This window comes from Schistocerca cancellata, chromosome 2 (assembly GCF_023864275.1).
Source record: "Schistocerca cancellata isolate TAMUIC-IGC-003103 chromosome 2, iqSchCanc2.1, whole genome shotgun sequence".
Taxonomy (NCBI): domain Eukaryota; kingdom Metazoa; phylum Arthropoda; class Insecta; order Orthoptera; family Acrididae; genus Schistocerca; species Schistocerca cancellata.
In genome coordinates this window covers 664,002,762-664,022,262 of record NC_064627.1, presented here as the reverse complement: position 1 = coordinate 664,022,262, position 19,501 = coordinate 664,002,762, and the positions used below count along the sequence as shown (strand labels likewise).

The window sequence follows — 19,501 nt, the reverse complement described above, 5'->3', positions numbered from 1 at the left end:
CACCCAAGTTGTGAACTAGCTGGTGCAGGTCAGCATCCATAACAAATGCTGTGGTAGGTGCATGCAGGCTTTGAGCACTAAGAATTTCCTAAGCTCTACATTTGCAGTGAACTGGCTTTACTGTCGCACCCACACACTATATCCAAGAAAGAGGCATGGTGTGGGAAAGTGATGGGAATTGATGAAAGTTGTTTTGTCGGTGACATACATTTATTTTGCCATACCTCATTACATGTTACCAAAAAAGTCTTATATTTAATGTCTGTACTGGTACATTGCACCTGCGGCACAGCTTGATCACCATTCCCAGAGGGTACACACTCTGATGATAAGTACGTTGTGTGACCATCTGAACTGCGTGAAATGGAGGTCACATCTATGAATGGTAGTTTTCCTGTGTGACCCATGGAGCATCATGTCTCTTGCAGATGGATGAAAGACACTGTGAATTGAACAAATGAGCAAAACTTCATGCACACATTTATAGGGAGTTGTGTTAACTAAATCTATGTGGTCTGCTGTGAGAAAGACTGGAGGCATTTGTTGTATTGCATTGTCCAGGTTACAGTGATTGCCTACTTTGTCTCACATGGCCGGTGTGCGTTACACTGTTGCCAAAATTTGGCATACCAGAAAATTTGTGCACATGTGTTGGTGAATTCCGAGCACTGTTTGCTTGTTCAGGTGTGATTGCAGTTTCATTATTCATGCATTTTTGTGGTGCATCTGCCACAAGAGTGTCACAGATATGATACAAAAATAGCAGTTGCAATCATTAAAACAAATACATTTCTTGTTGTGGCAGAATCTTCTCATGAAATTTCAATAATCATCTTTCTCCTCTGAGTGCAAAAACATTTCACTTGCGCACACCTGACAGACAGAAATGATTGTCATAATAAAATACAAGAAATCAGGGCCCTCAGGAAAAGACTTAAGTGTTGATTTTTCCTGCATGCTCTTCAAGGATGGAATGGCAGAGTAATAACGTGGAGGCAGTTCAATGAATCTTCAGCCAGGCACTTAGTTGTTAACTGCAGAGTAATCATGTAGATGTAGAAATACCATCACCTCCAATTGCCTGTCTTCTTCATACTTTGAATAACACCACATCTGCCAACCTTCCAAAATTTTATTACTTTCATTATTAATTGTATGTGTTTTACTCCACATATCACAGTATATGAACATTAAGAAAAATCTTGGAATGTTTAAACACTTTTCTCTCTGTGTTGTTAGTTACTCTGTCCTCTGCCAATTTGCGTGAAGAAATGTGATGTCTACCCGATGTAAGTTCCTGTTTTGTTTTCTTCATACTCTTATATTTCTAATTGTGTCTTTTTTATCAAATTTTCATTTTATCTTCTCACATCCTATAACAGAGCCCCTATGTATCCTTCCTGTATGGATTATAATTAATTAAAGCACACACAGAGGAATTTAAGCAGTATTCTTACCATATTCCATATATGGAATGGGAAGAACACACAATATTTTGTACAATAGGAAATACCCTCATCCATGCACTTCTTAGAGGTTTCCAGAGTATGGAAATGGACATAGAGTTTTGTTTAATTATTTATATTCTATCAAGTTCCTATTATCATTTGAGTGAATGTCTTGCCTTCTATTCCATAGCTGTGATGTTCCATTTGAGATTTTCTTTTCTTTCAGTTTCTTCATACTTACATCATCTTTCACTGATTGCCTAAGTGTCTTATTTAAATATAATTGTCCCAGGAGGAATGGTGAAAACTATGGGACATGACAGAAATGATCATTAGAAGCAAGAAAGTCCAGTAAACATGGGCTCTAAAAGGCATACCTTACAAGCTATCAGCACAGCTTCATATTTGATACTGTGATACAAATCTCTTCTACTTGTGGCTCTTTGGTGACCATATTTTGAGAGGTGGTGGTATTGACCAAACCAAGAATGCCCAATAAACATAGGCTCTAAAGTGCATACCTTCTGACCTCTCTACATCTACATCTACCATATTTACTCGAATCTAAGCCGCACTCGAATCTAAGCCGCACCTGAAAAATGAGACTCGAAATAAAGGAAAAAAAATTTCCCGAATCTAAGCCGCACGTGAAATTTGAGACTCGAAATTCAAGGGGGGAGAAAAGATTTAGGCCGCACCTCCAAATCGAAACAAAGTTGGTCCATTGTAATACGAGATACAATTTAGGTCGAATGAATGACGATGCAGCTACAGTAGTTTGGTTTGAGTCATAAGCTTAGCAGTTAAGCTTTACCAGGTAGCCATTGCTATGCGTCAGGTGCTCCGTCCGTATTTATACGGGTACCCTTCCTTTCTCACATGCTTCGTCTGGTTTGAATCAATTGCTTATTTTGCTTTGATCTGATAAGTGCCGTTTTCTTTGTTATAGGTGTTTACGTCACTCTAAGCTGAAAATGCATTACTGTACTGTGTCACGCATTGTTTGTCGCATTCTGATAGTGCGTGTTTACGGCCTGTCACCGCTCGCGGCATGGCTTGCATTTGTGCGCGCTACCGCCGCTTACAATTAAAAAAAAGAGAGAGGAATCATCTCATTAGCGAAACAACGGCAAGAGACTGCTATTTGTTGTTACTTACACTGCTGCTTTCTTTAATAATGATTAACAAGAACCAAATAATAGACTGCGTATGAAAGAACATGTTCTGAACGAGAGTTAGGCGAAAATTATTCTCCGTTTGAAAATCTTTGCGGCCGCTTCTTTAGTACATCAAATTCTGCACAGAAATTAGAGTCATCTTAGATTTAAAAATCTAGTCAGTTGCCGTGCTTCATTTCTGACTGTATAACTATTAGGCATAAGAATAATACAAATATAAACATGACACGATATGTATATTCTTCCGCGTTTGCTGTTGTCTCACTCTAGTTTCGTAGTTTATTAGGCAGACAGGATTTAAATGAGATAGCAGCAAACATGAAAGAATACATGGCAAAATGTTTATATCCGTATTCTTTCTTATGGTGAAGAGAATACTGCATGTGATTCACATTTCGTCAGGTTCCTATTAGCAACCATCTCTTCTCACAGCTAGGAAAAAATTCAGAACGTAGAGTTGGCCATATTGACAAACATCGCAAACAGTCTTGCCTGTCGGATTTTCGTAGTACATTAAAATTCTGCTACATTCGAAGATGAACAATACAGAATTTGTATTTACTTCGTTGGATAATGTATGAAAATGCAGTGGTCGAAACTCAGGGCGGAGAAAAAAAAGCTCGTCTTCCACCTTTTTTTTTTTAATTTATTTACTGACGCAGAGGTTTTGGCGCCAGTATTCATCTTTGTGCCTACAAAGCATGCCTGTGTATATTCGACGACAGAAGTTGGTTGCGGCGGCACCTACCAACATTTTTTAGAACTTCCGCTTGCTTAGTACTCGATTCTAAGCCGCAGGCGGTTTTTTGGATTACAAAAACCGGAAAAAAAGTGCGGCTTAGATTCGAGTAAATACGGTACATGGACACACTGCAAATCACAGTTAAGTGCCTGGCAGATGGTGCATTGAGCTACCTTCACAATAATTCTCTATTTTTCCACTCTCAAACAGTGGGAAGAAAAAACTAACATCTATATCTTTCTGTGTGAGCTGTGCTTTCCCTTATTTTATTATGATGATAGTTTCTCCTAGTAGATCAGTGTCAACAAAATATTTACATTTTCAGAGAAAAAAGTAGGTGATTCAAATTTTGTGAGAACATCCCACTGCAATGAGAAATGCCTTTGTTTTACTGTTGCCCACACCAAATCTTGTATTTTGTCAGCGACACACTCTGTGCTGTTTTTCAACAATATAAAATGTGCTGCACTTCTTTGAATTTTCTCAATGTCCTCCATTAGCCCTATCATGTAAGGATCCCGCACCACACAGCAGTACCCCAAAAGAGGACAGACAAGCATAGTGTAAGCAGTCTCTTTAGTAGATCTGTTGCATCTCCTAAGTGCTCAGCCAATATAATGAGGTCTCTGGTTAACCTTCCCCACAACATTTTCTATATGTTCTTTCTGATTTAAATTGTTTACAATTGTAATTATTAGGTATATAGTTGAATTTAGGTGTTTAGATTTGATTGATTTATTGTGTAAATGAAGTTTAATAAATGTCTTTTAGTACTCATGTGGATTACCTCAAATTTTCCATTATTTAGGGTCAATTGCCAATATTCGCACCATACAGATATATTATCTAAATTGTTCTTGCAATTTGTTTTGATCTTCTGATGATTTTACTTGTTAATAAACAACAGCATCATCTGCAGACAACCTAAGACAGCTGTTCAGATTGCCTCCTATATCATTTACATAATTAAGGAATAGCAGAGGCCCTATAACACTATGATGCGGAACACCAGAAAAAAAAATTGGAAATTTGTGATAAGTTCTATGGGACCAAACTACTGAGGTCATCGGTCCCTATGCTTACACACTACTTAATCTAATTTAAACTAACTTACACTGAGGACAACACACATACCCATGCCCGAAGGAGGACTCGAATCTCCGACAGGGGGAACCACGCGAACCGTGACGAGGTGCCTGAGACAGTGCTGGTACCCCATGTGGCAGATCACCAGAGATCACTTGCATGTTACTTGATGAATTTCCGCCAATTACTATGAACTGTGTCCTCTCTGACAGGAAATCATGACCCTGGTCCCATAACTGAGATGATATCCCGTAAGTAAGCAATTTTATTACAAACTGCTTATGAGGTACAGTATCAAAAGCCTTTGAGAAATCTAGATATACAGAATCAATTTGAAATCCCTTGACAATAGCACTCAACTCTTCATGGAAACTATTATTAGCATTTTGCACTGAAGTCCATGCTAAATTTCGAGCGTTCGTAAAAGATGGCCAGTCTTGCGGATTTTGCATTCAATTAAATTTGGCATGCTTTTTTCATTGTTTCAGCAACAGTGTTCTGACCTGTTTTGTGTACCGAGGGGTTTTGTTAATTTAATTGGTATAAATCTTACAACTGCTGATGATACTATTTCTTTGAATTCAAGCCGCATCTGGCCTACACTTACATTGTTAACTTGAAATGAGTGGAGGTTGTCTCTCAGGATGGAATCAGGTAAATTTTTATTTGCTTTTATGACTAGATTTTTTTTCGTTTATTTTCAGAGGATTTGGGAATTCTGGTATTCAGTTTCACTATCACAACAATGTCTTCACAAAGCCCCATATCCGTTTTGATGCTCATTGTTAGCTCAGGATTATTTGTTGCTGAGAGATTAAGTGTATTTTCACAACCATGTACTATTTGAGTGGGCTCATGGACTAATTACTTGGAATAATTTTCAGAGAATGCATTCAGCACAATTTCGGTTGATGTTTTTCCATACCTCCAGATTTAAACATGTATTTTTTCCAGCATATTGATGCTAAATTAAAGTCACCACCAATTTTAATTATATGAGTCGGGTATATGTTTGAAATTAGACTCAAGTTTTCTTTGAACCTTTCAGCAGTTTTGTCATCTGAGTTGGGAGGTCAGTAAAAGGATCCAATTATCATTTTATTCAAGTTGCCAAGAATGACCACTATCCATACTAACACAAAAGAACTATCTACTGAAATTTCAGTACAAGATAAGCTACTTCTAACAGCGACAAGGAAACAACTGCTTACTGTATTTAGCCTGTCCTTTCTGAACACCATTAGGTCCATGGCAAAAATTATGGCTGAACATATTTCCGGCTTTAGTCAGATTTCAATGTTTATAACAATTTGAGCATCAGTGCTTTCTATTAGCATTTGTAACTCTGGTGCTTTCCCAACAGAACTACGACAACTTACAGCTGTTATACCAATGCTTCCTAGGTCTATATTCTTACTGTGTTTGATATGAACCATTTGAGACTGAAACCCTTTGTGTGTTTCTGCAAGACCCTGTAACCTAAAAAAACACCCACTCCCATGTCACACAGTCCTCACTACCCATGTAGCCTCCTTCTGCATGTAATGGGCTCCTGACCTATTTAGCGGAACCTGAAACCTCACCACCCTAGGAGGCAAGTTGAGGAATCTGCAGCCTACATGGCCGTGAGCATTTGTTCATCTTTGCTACTGTGAAACATGTCTCTTCTACTGAACAAATGCTCGTAGCTGTTAAGGCCTGCATTTCAGAGCACATGTTTACTAGACTTTTCTGCTTCAAATGTTTTTCCTGTCATATCCCTAAATATTAAGCATTCCTACTGGGACAGACTGTGTATTTCTTCTTATGGGATTTTCTCAGTTATCAGCTTATGTACCTTCTTGTTTTCACCTCCTCATCAGAATGTCGGCATGTTGGAGTGTAAACTCAAATCATTTGCATGGAATATTTTTTCTTAATTTTTAAGATCAGTGAGATGGTCCTTCAATAAATGTAATATTATTTTTAATTTTCAGGTTTATAATTAAGTCTACATCTGAATTTTCTCCCTGCTTTGTTCTCTTGCTGTAAAGCACATGATGTGATTTTTAATTCTATAATAAAATTCTGATTCTGGATCTCATTCTCCACATGAGTGTGTAATAGTTCTTCCATTATTGTCTTTCATATACACATGTACATTTGGCTCACCCTACTGGTACATATGGCATACTGGAGAAGTTTACTGCCAGTCTTTTGTGGCTCACTGTGAGAATGGCTGAACAGTTTAAAGCTGAAATATTAGCAGAGGGTAAAGTTTCATTGCGACTGAACTCTCAAAATTTTATGGCTCAAGTAATACATTGTGAGAACATAAACATTCTCATGTGTTAGATGGATTCTACATTTGTAGACAGTTGCCTCCAGTCAGATTGTTAACACAGTAATTCCAGTCAGGTAGTAGATATCTATGGGATAAAGGTTTTAGACAGCTGGTGATGGGTCTGAATCTTTCATTTGAATGTGATATCAGCTTGCTTAGTGGCGATGGCTTTGTAGTTTTGTGGTAGGACAGATACAAGGTGCACTCAGTCTCATGAAGCAAACTGAGGAGCTACTCAACCAATCACTAGAAACCTGATAAAGACAAGGAGAGTGGTTTGCTGACCAGATACCCCTTCATACCGCATCCAGTGATTCCGTTGCCAGAGAATGACATGACAGGTGGTCAGGCCTGATTGGCGGGTGTAGGGCCAGAAGGCAGAACTTCACCTTCTACACCCTACTATATTTCTCTCAGGTTTGTCTTTTTTCTTTTCTGTTTCTTTGATTTTCAGAGCAAAAGGCTTTATTAAAATCAGTTAATGATGCCAGTATTGTTATAATGTTAAAAATCATTTCAACATTGTGCCTTTTTGTTCTGAACTCATCCCAGATATTATCCAAATTGTTTGCAGAGTTTGTTGAATTCTGTTCAGTATTATGTTGCATAATTCTCAGCAAATTACTGACAGAAGAAAATTACTTTTTCACTACTTGTCTTTCAGAGTGGTGGTGATCACAATGAAGATCTTTATCACTCTTTGGGAGTTATTTTTTTTTTCTGTAATTTTAAGTGTAAATTACTGTTATTGGGTCTGAATATTTAAATGCTTTGCTGTAAACTAATCTTCAGCATTTATAGTGCTAACAACACTGATCCAACACATAGTCTTAATCTACCAGGATGTTTCACAAGCAAAGCAGTGAAGTGCACACAATACTAGGAACAGAAATCTGTTTACAACATGGAGCTGACACCAGTGAGACTTTTGGGGAACATTTAAGTGTACAACAAAAGTACAGCTCACAGGAAATAGAGACGGCATATTTGTCACAGTAGACAAGAAACTTAAAGCCAACATGATAGAAACTGAAGCTGCATGCAAGATAGTTTGGGCAAGACTCAGTATCAGCAGTGGTTGTAAAACTGAAGTTGGACACATCCATCAGTTAACCTCCTGACATAACCAAAAACTTCAGAGCAAACCTCAGATCACTTATATATAATTTCCCCTGTCATGCTGTAATCATCTGTGGAGACTTTAATCATTCAACAATAAATTGTGAAAATTGCAGTTGTTTTAGTGGTGGGCATGGCAAGCCATCCTGTGAAACATTACTAAATACCTTCTCTGAAAACTACTCATGTTGGACATATATTAGATTTAATGGCAACAAACAGACCTGAGCTCTATGAGGATGTCCACAATGAAACTGGTACCAGTGACCACGAGGTGTTGTGGCAACAATAATTACCAAAGTACAAAGGGCAAGTAAAACAAGTAGAAAGATACATATATTCAAAAAACTAGACAAGAAAGTAGTAGTTACATATCTTAATGAAGAACTTGAAGCTCTTAGCACAAGATACGAGCATGCAGAGGAACTATGGCTCAAGTTTAAAAGAATAGTTGATCATGCAGTTGATATATATATATATATGTATCCAGTAGAACAGTTCATAATGAGAGGGACCTTCCTTGATATTCAGTCAGAGTAAAGAAATAGAAACTACAGCATAATATATGCAAAACAAAGCATAGGGCTTTAGACAGAGAGACAATAAATGAAACATGTTTGGCTGTCAAGAGAACAATGTGAGAAGCCTTTACTAGCTACTGTAGCAGTATATCATCAAATGATCCATCCTGAAGCCCAAAGAAATTCTGGTCATGTGTGTAAGCTGTTAGTGGCACCACAGTTATCATCCAGTCACTCACAGATGAGACAGGAATTGAAATTGAGGCTAGAAAAGCAAAAGCAGAAATGTTTTGTTTCATTTTCAAATATCCCTTTGTCACCTCCAGTGAGCAATCTTGGCACTCAATGACAGTGGAGACCGAAGAAGCTCTCTGCAGTCAGCTAACATGGGGACAGCTAACTAGAAGTCTGAAAGAGTTAAGGAACTCTGTCAGGAAATAATCGAATGAAGACAAGACTTGAATAACAACAATCTTTAATTATTTTTTCATCTGAGCAAAAATTTGATTCTTGAATGAAAGTACACTACGCTTGATTGGAAATTCGCATGGATGGAGGCACATGGCTAAGTATAAGCACAAGCAGAGCCAGAGTGAATACTACAAGTCCAGGCCCTGGGCCTCACCTATACAGATGTACCTATGGACTGCTGTTTGTATTGAACTCTTCTGCGGGCTACACTGCCCCCACCTTTTATCTGTGCAGCAGGCTGCATCACCCCTACCATGTTGGTGCTTCTGGACACCACCCTGCGAGGCCTTGTATGACCATATATGGTTACCGCCAATGCACTGCACACCTCGTGCTTCTCCACATGAGCTCCCTTGATACCTTGTGAGTCTACGTAACATTTCCAGCCAATATCCAAACCAACGCCCTTCCACTGGCATCTCCTTTGCATTCTGAATACTTTTCTAGAAAACTTATCCATTCTGGCTGCTGTTGTGTTGCCTTTCAGTTGTTGCATTTTTTAAATATGCAACACCGTTACAAAGGAAAACCAAGGAGAACTGCCCCAATTTAATCCTCATATACTGAAAAGATGAGTGAAATAAAAGTTAATGTCAGTGGTGTTGAGAAACAATTCAAATCATTAAAACTGAACAAAGCTCCAGGGCCTGATGGAATTCCTATCACATTCAACACTGATTTTTCTGCTAAGTTAGCCCATCTGTTAACTATAATCTATCACAGATCCCTCAAACCATGACCAGTAGTTGGAAAAAAGCAAAGGTCACATCCATTTAGAAGAGGGGTACTAAAAGTGATCTACAAAACTACCATCCGATAACCTTGACATCAATCTTTTGCAGAATTTTAGAACATATTCTGAGCTTAAACATAACAGGATGTCTCAAACAGAATAACCTTCTCAATGCCAACCACAATGGATTCCAAAAACGTAAATCATTTGAAATCCGACTAACACTCTCCTCAAATGACATAGTGAAAGCTTTGTATAATGTAGCCAGGAAGATTCAGTATTTCTTGATTTTCCAAAAGCATCTATGCTTATTGTCAGGAGTGTGAACATGTGCAGTATCAAGTGAAATTTGTGTATGCAGATGTAGAGGTGACCCAGGGAAGTGTATTGGAACTCTTGCTGTTCATGGTGTATGTTAATGAGCTTGTGGAAAATATTGATAGTAACCTCAGTCTTATGGCAGATGATGCATTATCTATAATGAAGTACTATCTCAAAGAAGCTGCATAAATATTCAGTCAAATCTTGATATGTAAAATTGTGCACTTCACAACACGAAAAACAAAAAACATAGTATGCTATGACTATAATATCAATGAGTCACTGCTGGAACTGGCTGACTCGTACAAATATTTGTGGTGTAACACTCTATAGGAAAATGAAATGAAGTGATCACTTAAGCCCCATCATGATTAAGCAGGTGATAGACTTTGGTTTATTGGTAGAATACTGTGGAAATGCAATCAGTCTACAAAGGAGATTACTTACAAATCACTTGTGCAAGGCATTCTAAAATATTGCTCAAGTGTGTGGGCCCATACCAAATAGGAATAACAGGGGATATTGAATGTATACAGAGAAGGGGAGCATGAATGGTCACAGGTTTGTTTGGCCTGTAGGAGAGTATTATGGTGATGCTGAAGAAACTAAACTGCCAGACTCTTGAAGACAGATGTAAACTACTGCATGAAAGTCTACTAACAAAATTTCAAAGACTGACTTTAAATGATGACTCTTGGAATATATAACAGCCCCCTACATATCACTCCCATAGGGGTTACAAGGACTAGATTAGATTAAGTATAATGTGCATGGAGTCATTTAAACAATCATTAAATCAGACTGTGTATTCCGTATGTGAATGGAACCAGAAAAAGTCCTAATTACTGGTACAGTGGGACATACCCCATGCCATGCACTTCACCGTGGTTTGCAGAATAAATGTAGATGTAGAACTATTGGTTACTGTTAACAAGCAGCTATAATAAGACAAGCCTGAGAAAGAATTCCATTCTTGCTGATATAATTAAAATTCTACAAATTAATTCACACATAGTAAGCTGAGCCAGCAGCAAGTTCACGACACTTATCACTTAGTATAAACCATTCAATGCTGTATGGTGTGTATCATTCTATCCCTTTCATATTGTTGTTAATATGAATCTTATTTACACATTTAAATATTTTTATATTCATGCATGTTACAGCTATAAATTTCAACCCTTTATTTCAATATTTTGCAAAATAGAGCATGGTAGAAACATATTGGAACCTTGATGCTCTCAGTTTGCTTGAATTTCATAATCATCATATTATTTCAAGAAACACCTGTCTTTTCTAATGCAGCTAATAGATGTTCCTTGTTAGTCAAGATAAAAATAATGATAACAAAGATATTGAAAACATCTTCAATTTTAACTTATACAAGTTAATGTTATGTCAAAGCATAAAAGTAATGGACAATAGGGTGCAAACTATATACAGAGACCCTGGTAAAGTACTGTTATCCCCTGTGTGTGCATTTCCACTCAACTGATTTTCTCTCTGTGCTTACTGGCCCCCATCACATCATATTTTTGAAATAAACAGAACTTTTATTTCCTATTTTCAAGGGGTCTCATATATTGGACCATGATGGAATCAGCTGCTAACAGCATCACCTGGGCATGAGTGGTGGAAACTTTGAGCATTTTCGGATGAGAAGAATAGTGAATTTGCTGATTAGCAGTTGTGCTTACTATGCTTAAAGACCATAATTGTTTGTTGTTAATGCTGTATTTTATGATGTGAAGGAGTTATAGATTAGGACTACTGGAATGCATGTTAATTAACAGTAAAGATAATGGCATGACATGACAGAAAAGGTAGTGAACTTAATCAAGGACAGAGACAAAAATGTTGTAGTACATGTGCTGAACTCAGATTTCATGAGAAGAAGTGAAATGATAATATTGGTTAGCCCAGCCAAGAAATCATTGAAACAATTAGAAGCATTAAGAAGATGTGAAAACCTAGGTCAGTTTGATGGGAAGCAGGTGTATTAGTGTGCTTTTTAAGCGTTTCATTAAATATTTAATTTTTCTTTATGTAATATAGCAGAAAACGCAAAAAGACCGTACAGTCAGGTTACAGTCGTATTTTCTGTTTACATTTTGCTGCAGCAAATCTACAGAATTTAGTTTAATTGTTCTTTTCTCTCTCCAGCAATTTAACTGTAGTGTACCTCTTCATTATTTAACTCACATTTCCAGAAAGTGGTGTAAAGTTTAAGTTGTTGTCTCAGAAACTTTGCACTGTTGTTTTTGTTTACATACAGTTGTGTTTAGGCCAAATTTGTGGAATCATATTTTCGTGTTTATCTGTAATTTAACTGACTTATTCTTAATAAACTATTATGTTTATAATGAGTGAATAGTGCTTGACCTGCCATAGATAGGTCGTGGCTTTGGTGTGACGGGTGCTGTAGTTCTTTTCCTTGTGGGTGACTGCAGTGGCATGGGAATAGGGGGAGTAAGTGAGACGTGTCAGTGGTTTTGTATATTTATGATATTTATTAGAGATAGGAAGATACTAGAATAGGAGGGGAAAATTGCTGCCCTTCAGGCTGAGTTAGACAAGACCAGGGGAGATCTTGATAGGTTAAGGAGGGAGAAGGGTAAAGAGAGGTGGGAAGTGGCAACAGGCAACAGGAGGAACAAGCCTAGAACTTTGTCTGACAGCTTCATGGTGATTGTAGAAAATAGATTTGACCTGTTGCTTTAGTTAGAAGCCGGTGAGCCTCAAGCAGTTGCAGGTGTAGACAGGGCACAACAAACTTTCAGAAGCAAATTGAAAAGTAAGAATATAGGGAAATCAGTAAAGAGAAAGAAATTGTTGTTGTTAGGTAGTTCCCATGGAAGAGGTGTTGGCCAACTTTTGCAGGATGTACTAGGATCAGAATACCATGCCAACAGTTTTTTTAACCTAGTGCTGGTCTGGAGCAGGTGATAGAGAATTTAGGATCACTTTGCAAAGATTTCACTAAGGAAGACACCGTGGTTGTAGTGGGTGGGCCAGGTAATAGTGTGACAGAGATCCTGGGTACAGTATAACGTGTGACCTTGCAAAGACTGCATCAACATCGAAGCATACTAGTGTTGTCGGGTGTAGGATCACACATTGGTGTGATTCCTGTCGATTCTCTCAATAGGTGGGACTATACTTCACCTCAACAGGAAAGGGAAGGGTAAACTGGCTGCAAAAATAGCAGGAAAGTTAAAGGGGGGAGGCACTGTCATGAGTGATAAAATACTAGTGGTTATAGGCTTCAGAAAAGACCCATTTTTAGGGTAGGGAGGACAGAAAGAAACCATGTTTTAAGAGAGGTTAGGATTGAGACAAACCTTCAGTTTGAAAAAGAAACCAAAAAACATAATTCTAGATTATTACATCAGCATATACAGCTATTGGTTAAGAATTTTCAACAATCAGCAGAAATTTCAACTCTATCCAATTTTAACTCAGTCAATTTGAAATGTCAACTATCTTTATTGCATCAAAATATTCGAAGCCTGAGAAATCAAATTAATGAATTGATTATCTGTACAGATTAATCAGAGTCCTCAAACCCAGCTGACATAATCTACCTCTCGGAACATCATGTTTAGAACTTTTAAGTGTTACAGGATTTAGGTTAGCATCTCACTTTTGTAGAGCAGAAATGGAGAAAGGAGGAGTTGCCACATTCATCAGGAACTGTCATAAATTTAAGAACATAGACATTCATAAATTTTGCCCAGAACAGCATATGGAAGCATGTGCAACAGAAGTAGAATTTCACAAAAAATCCTACATAATATTAAGTGTATATTGAGCAACTGCAGGTAACTTTAATCTGTTCATAAACCACTTTGATGCTGTACTGGCCCATTTAACAACCAAAAACAAAGAAACAGTGGTAGCTGGTGACTTCAACGAAGACATCCTTAAAGACTCTCTCAATAAGAACTTATTCGAGTTAGTAACACTGTCATTCAACTTAATTCCCAATGTAAAGTTCCCCACTAGGGTAGCCAATTGCTCACAAACAGCCATTAATAATATCTTTACAGAATAGTCCAATGAAAAAAATTATATTACAAAACCAATGGTCAATGGCTTCTCAGACCATGACATGCAGTTTCTTCTGTTAAATGTTAATACTGAAAAGGATATAAAATCTGTTATATCTGAGCTCAAGAGGGTAATCAATAAGCCAAAAATTGATTATTTTAGGAAACTCCTCAGAGACATTCATTGTAGTGATGTTTACAGTTCTCATGGCAAGAATGAAAAATATAACACTTTTGCTAATAAAGTGCTTACCTTATTTGAACACTGTTTCCCCCCCAAACTAACCCAGGTTACAGCAAAGTCTACAAAGAAGCCATAGATTACTCAAGGAATAGAGGTAGCTTGTAAAACAAAAAGAAAACTGTATCTGTCAATCTAAAACAGTACTGATGTTGATGCTATAGCACATTACAAGAAATGCACTCCATCTTAAGGCCACAAATGGCCCATCAGGCCCATCCAACTGCCGTGTCATCCTCAGCTGAGGATGCAGATAGGAGGGATGTGTGATCAGTACATCACTCTCCCGGTTGTTATGATGGTTTTCTCTGACTGGAGCCACAACTATTCGCTCAAGTAGCTCCTCAATTGCCATCATGAGGCTGAGTTCACCCCGACTAATGGCAACAGCGCACGGCGGCCTGGATGGTCACCCACCCAAGTGCTGACCACGCCCGACGGCACTTAACTTCGGTGATCTGATGGGAACCGGTGTATCCACTGCGGCAAGGCCGTTGCTTTACAAGAAATACTGAAAAATATTAAAGACTGTGACACGGACATCAAAGCAAATATATTACAAGGAAAAGATAGTCACATCAGATAACAAAATAAAGACAATATGGGATATAGTGAAGGAAGAGACTAGTGGAACCAGACATGTAGAAGGACTAATAGCATTAAGAGTAAATGAAACATTGGTGACAGATGTATATAGTGTTGCAGAACTTCTTAACAAACATTTTATAATTGTTACTGAAAAGATGGAGTTGTCAGGTTCTGTAGATGCTGCTATGGAATATCGCAGACCAGACATGTCAAGTAACTTCCACAATATGAATTTGACCCTCACTACCCCAGCAGAAGCACAGACATGTCAAGTAACTTCCATAATATGAATTTGACCCTCACTACCCCAGCAGAAGCAATGTCCATCATAAAATTTTTACAATCTAAAACATCTAGTGGGTATGATGAAATATCAACAAAGTTAATTAAAGACTGTGATTCTGACTTAAGTAACATATTAAGCTATCTGTGTAACCAGTGGTATATCAGTGGAATATTTCCTGAATGGGTGAAATGTGCTGAAGTTAAGCTACTGTTTAAGAAGGGAGATAAAGAAATAGCATCAAATTTCCGTCCAATTTCACTATTGCCAGCATTCTCAAAAATTTTAGAAAAAGTAATGTACAATCAGCATTATAACCATCTTATCGCAAATAACATACTGTCAAAGTCACCGTTCAGATTTCTAAAGGGTTCTGATATTGAGAAGGCTATCTACACTTACAGTAAAAATGTACTTAATTCAATAGACAAAAAATGGCAAGTAACTGGTATATTTTGTGATATGTCAAAGGCATTTGACTGTGTAAATTACAATATACTTTTAAGTAAATTAGAATATTATGATGTAACAGGAAATGCCGCAAAATGGTTCAAATCTTATATCTCTGGCAGAAAACAAAGGGTGTTACTGGCAAAGAGTATTAAGCTATAAGGCATCATCCAACTGGGAACTAATTACATGTGGGGTCCGACAAGTTTCTATCTTAGGGCCCTTACTTTTTCTTGCACATATCAATGACCTTTCACTGGTAACATTACCAGATGCCAAGTTTATTTTGTTTGCTGATGATACAAACATTGCAATAAATAGCAAATCAAGTGTAATCTTAGAAAGATCAGCTAATAAAATATTTGTGGACATTAATCATTGGTTCCTAGCCAATTCTTTGTCACTAAACTTTGAAAAAACACACTAAAAGCATTTCAGAACTTGTAAGGGGTGTCCCACAAGTATACGCCTTAACATACAGTGACAAGCAGATAGAATAAGTGGACAGTGTTAAATTCTTGGGATTACAGCTTGGTAATAAATTCACACCACAGAACTGCTGAAGTGTCTTAACAAATCTCTATTTGCAATGCGAATTGTGTCAGACATAGGGGATATAAAAATGAAAAACTGGCATATTATGCTTACTTTCATTCCATAATGTCATATGGGATTATTTTTTGGGTAATTCATCAAGCCAAGCTAAAGTTTTCCGGGCACAAAAATGTGCAATAAGAGTTATATGTGGTGTGAACTCAACGACATCCTGCAGAAGCCTGTTTAGGGAACTAGAGATACTAACTACTGCTTCCCAATATATTTATTCCTTAATGAAATTTGTCATTAAAAATATATCATTTTTTTGCACCGTGTTCTTGGGCGCCCTCTAGGTCTTTTTCCATCCATCTTTAGTTCTTCCATAATTTTGGGGAGTCTCTGCTCATGCGTTCTCTTAACATGCCCATACCATCTTAATCTCTCTTTTTTTTTCAATTTCTTCTCTCATACTTTCTTGTTTAAGGTCGTTTCTAATTTCTACATTCCTTACTCTGTCCATTCTTGTTTTTCCCTTACCTGCTCTGAGAAATTTCATTTCCCATGCTTGCAGTCTACTCCAGTCCCTTTCTGTCATTGTCCTTGTTTCTCCACCATAGGTGACAATAGGGAAGTAATAATTCTTATACATAAGGAGTTTTGCTTTTACTGAAACTTCCTTATTCCAAGTCATGTGTTTTATTGTTTGGTAGAAATTGCCTCCCTTCTGTAACCTTCTATTAATTTCATTGGTTATTCTTCCATCCGTAGATATTTCACTCCCTACATAAGTGAAACTTTCTACCACTTTGAGGGGTTCTCCAATCAGGTAATATTTCTGTTGATTCCTTTCTTTGTTCCAAATACCATTACTTCACACTTATCTTTATTTATTTGTAACCCATACCTTTTCATTATTTCCTTCCACTCATCAAGTTGTAACTGTACATCTACCTCTTTATCACCCCATATTACCATATCATCTGCAAAAATCATCTTTTTGTCTTTTTCTTTTACTATATCTTTAACTGCCCTATGCATTCCCTCCATGACAACATTAAAAAGTGCAGGAGATAGAATACTTCCTTTCTTAAGTCCTTGTCTTATTTTGAAGTATTCAGAGTTCCCCAGTGGTGTTCTAATTCTACAATTGTGTCCTCTGTACAGTGTCTTTATTACACTAATGTATCCATCTTCTATATCTATCTTCTTCATTTCTTCCCAGAGTCTTTCCCTGTTAACTGAGTCATATGCCTTTCCTATGTTTATAAAAACCATTATAACCCTTTTGTCATACTCCCAATTTTTTCCATCAGTTGATGGATAGAAAATATCACGTTGATCATGCTTCTTCCTTTCCTAAACCCATGCTGTTCTTCACTGAGCTCCTTTTCTATCTTTTCACTTATTTTATTTAGTACAATTATTTCAAAAACCTTGGCTGTATGACTCTTAAGGGTTATTCCTCTGTAGTTTTTACAAAGTCTTTTATTGCCTTTTTTGAAGAAGAGAACAATGTCTCCCCTTCTCCAGTCATCAGGTATTGTACTATTTCTCCACACACTTGATAGTACTCTATACAGACACTGCATTCCCACTGGACCTGCTACTCTTATCGTGTCCACTGATACTTCATCAGGTCCTGGGGCTTTCCCCTCATTCATCTTCTTCACAGTTATTTCCATTTCTTCCAGTGTAATTTGCCCTAATTCTGCTTCCCAACGTCTCTCAATTTCTCCATTATTTGTTGTTTCCTCATGTACCTGCTCCTCAGCATGTAACAGTTTCTTAAAACATTCTTTCCAGAGATCTTTTATATTCTCATTTCAGTGCAGTAATGCGTTCACTGTAAATAAATATTGTAGTAGTTCTATTACCTGTTTATTATCTTATAAATAAATAAGACATTTTTTTAATTTAAAATTCAGTGCATTAACTCGATCTTAGTAAATGATTGATTCTTTAATATAGTGTTCATTAAAAAAAAAATGATCATTCCACTTGGAAGGTACATTAGCTTATTTGTTTCAGTTGTAAATATTTGCCATGTGTTATTGTTTTTCTGACATGTTCTACATCCTGGAGGACCTCCTCACTACAGATCAATTGGAATGAAAGTAAATCTAATCTAATTTAATGATGACATATACATTATTAAATCACTAATCCACTTCATAGCAGCTGGTCCTTGTTGAAGGTTGCCTACCTAACAGATTCTGAGAGCAACAAAAATTTGACTTTCAGTATTTTATACAATTATTGACGGAATTTAAATTTTAAAATGCTGTCACACTATGCTCATTATGAGGTATAATGTGTAATACAGTACGATAAGTATTACAGTAAAAAAACTGTCTATAAGGCTTGAGGTAGCATAACCCACAGTGTGCATATTATCCAGCCTATATTCATGGAGTATTTCAGAATGAGAGCCTTTAAAGATTTTCAACAATCTTTACACATAATTTCAAACCTTTATGAAACTTTCTCTTGCTAGCGCCCCAATAAAATGATGAAAGGAAAACAGTTTATTGCTTACTGCATTTTCACTGTTCATGCAAAAGAACTGCAGTGTCAGGCATGACATTTTAATTTACACTACCTTGTTCCTAACTGTATTCACAACACATTTTCCAGAAAAAAAATCCACATATTTACCACTGAATATATCTGCAAAATCATATATTCTTTAAAAAATCAGGGGTCTTGTTTACTGGTTCTTGCAGAAACAGAAGGAGGAGCAGAAAAGTATTAAAAAATGAAAGCATATCATAATGTATCATAGAACATTTTCAGGTTGAAATTTAGTACAAACAGGACAAAACATAAATATTATATTGAATGGAGAGTTAGGCTTCAGGGGAGACTTTCGAGAACATACTCAAAGTAAAATGACAGGAACAAAAGCAAGGCCTGCAAATAAATAACTGAGAACCTCTTTGTCACCATTAGAATATAATGCTGCAAAAATAGGATTCTGTCACACTGAAAAATTATTAAAAAGCTAAAGGAAGAGGTCAAAGAGGTCTAGTCCATGAACAAATCTGTCAAAAACAGCATGGAAAGGAGATGTAAGGCATACAATACACCAGTGAGACAGATCCCTAAAGTCAGATTTACAAAAGAACAGTATTGATAAAAAAGACATTATTATCACTGGAAGATGTGTGGAAGAATTTGCTAAAAGAAAATTGCTTGGCATTATTAATGACCATAAAAGATAACTAGCTATATCATCAACCAGGAGAGTAACTATAAGTTACCTTACTATACAACAATTCTAGTAATTAATCCAGAAACAGTCATAAGAGTTCTGTAGTGCAGTTTCAAGATCATGTAGCAAATAACTGCTTAGTTTCATCTCTGTACAGCTGCATGAAGAAAGAGTTTGTGGAGGCTTCAGAACTACATAAC

The 19,501-nt window shown here is 37.0% G+C and overlaps 1 protein-coding gene and 1 pseudogene across 2 annotated transcripts in view; both read right to left on the bottom strand.

Annotated features, from left to right (window-relative positions):
- The window catches only part of LOC126162362 (integrator complex subunit 13), a 302,316-nt gene that overhangs the window by 68,935 nt on the left and 213,880 nt on the right, over positions 1 to 19,501 (bottom strand). The window lies entirely within an intron of this gene.
- On the bottom strand, positions 14,614 to 14,731 carry LOC126163429 (5S ribosomal RNA; annotated as a pseudogene).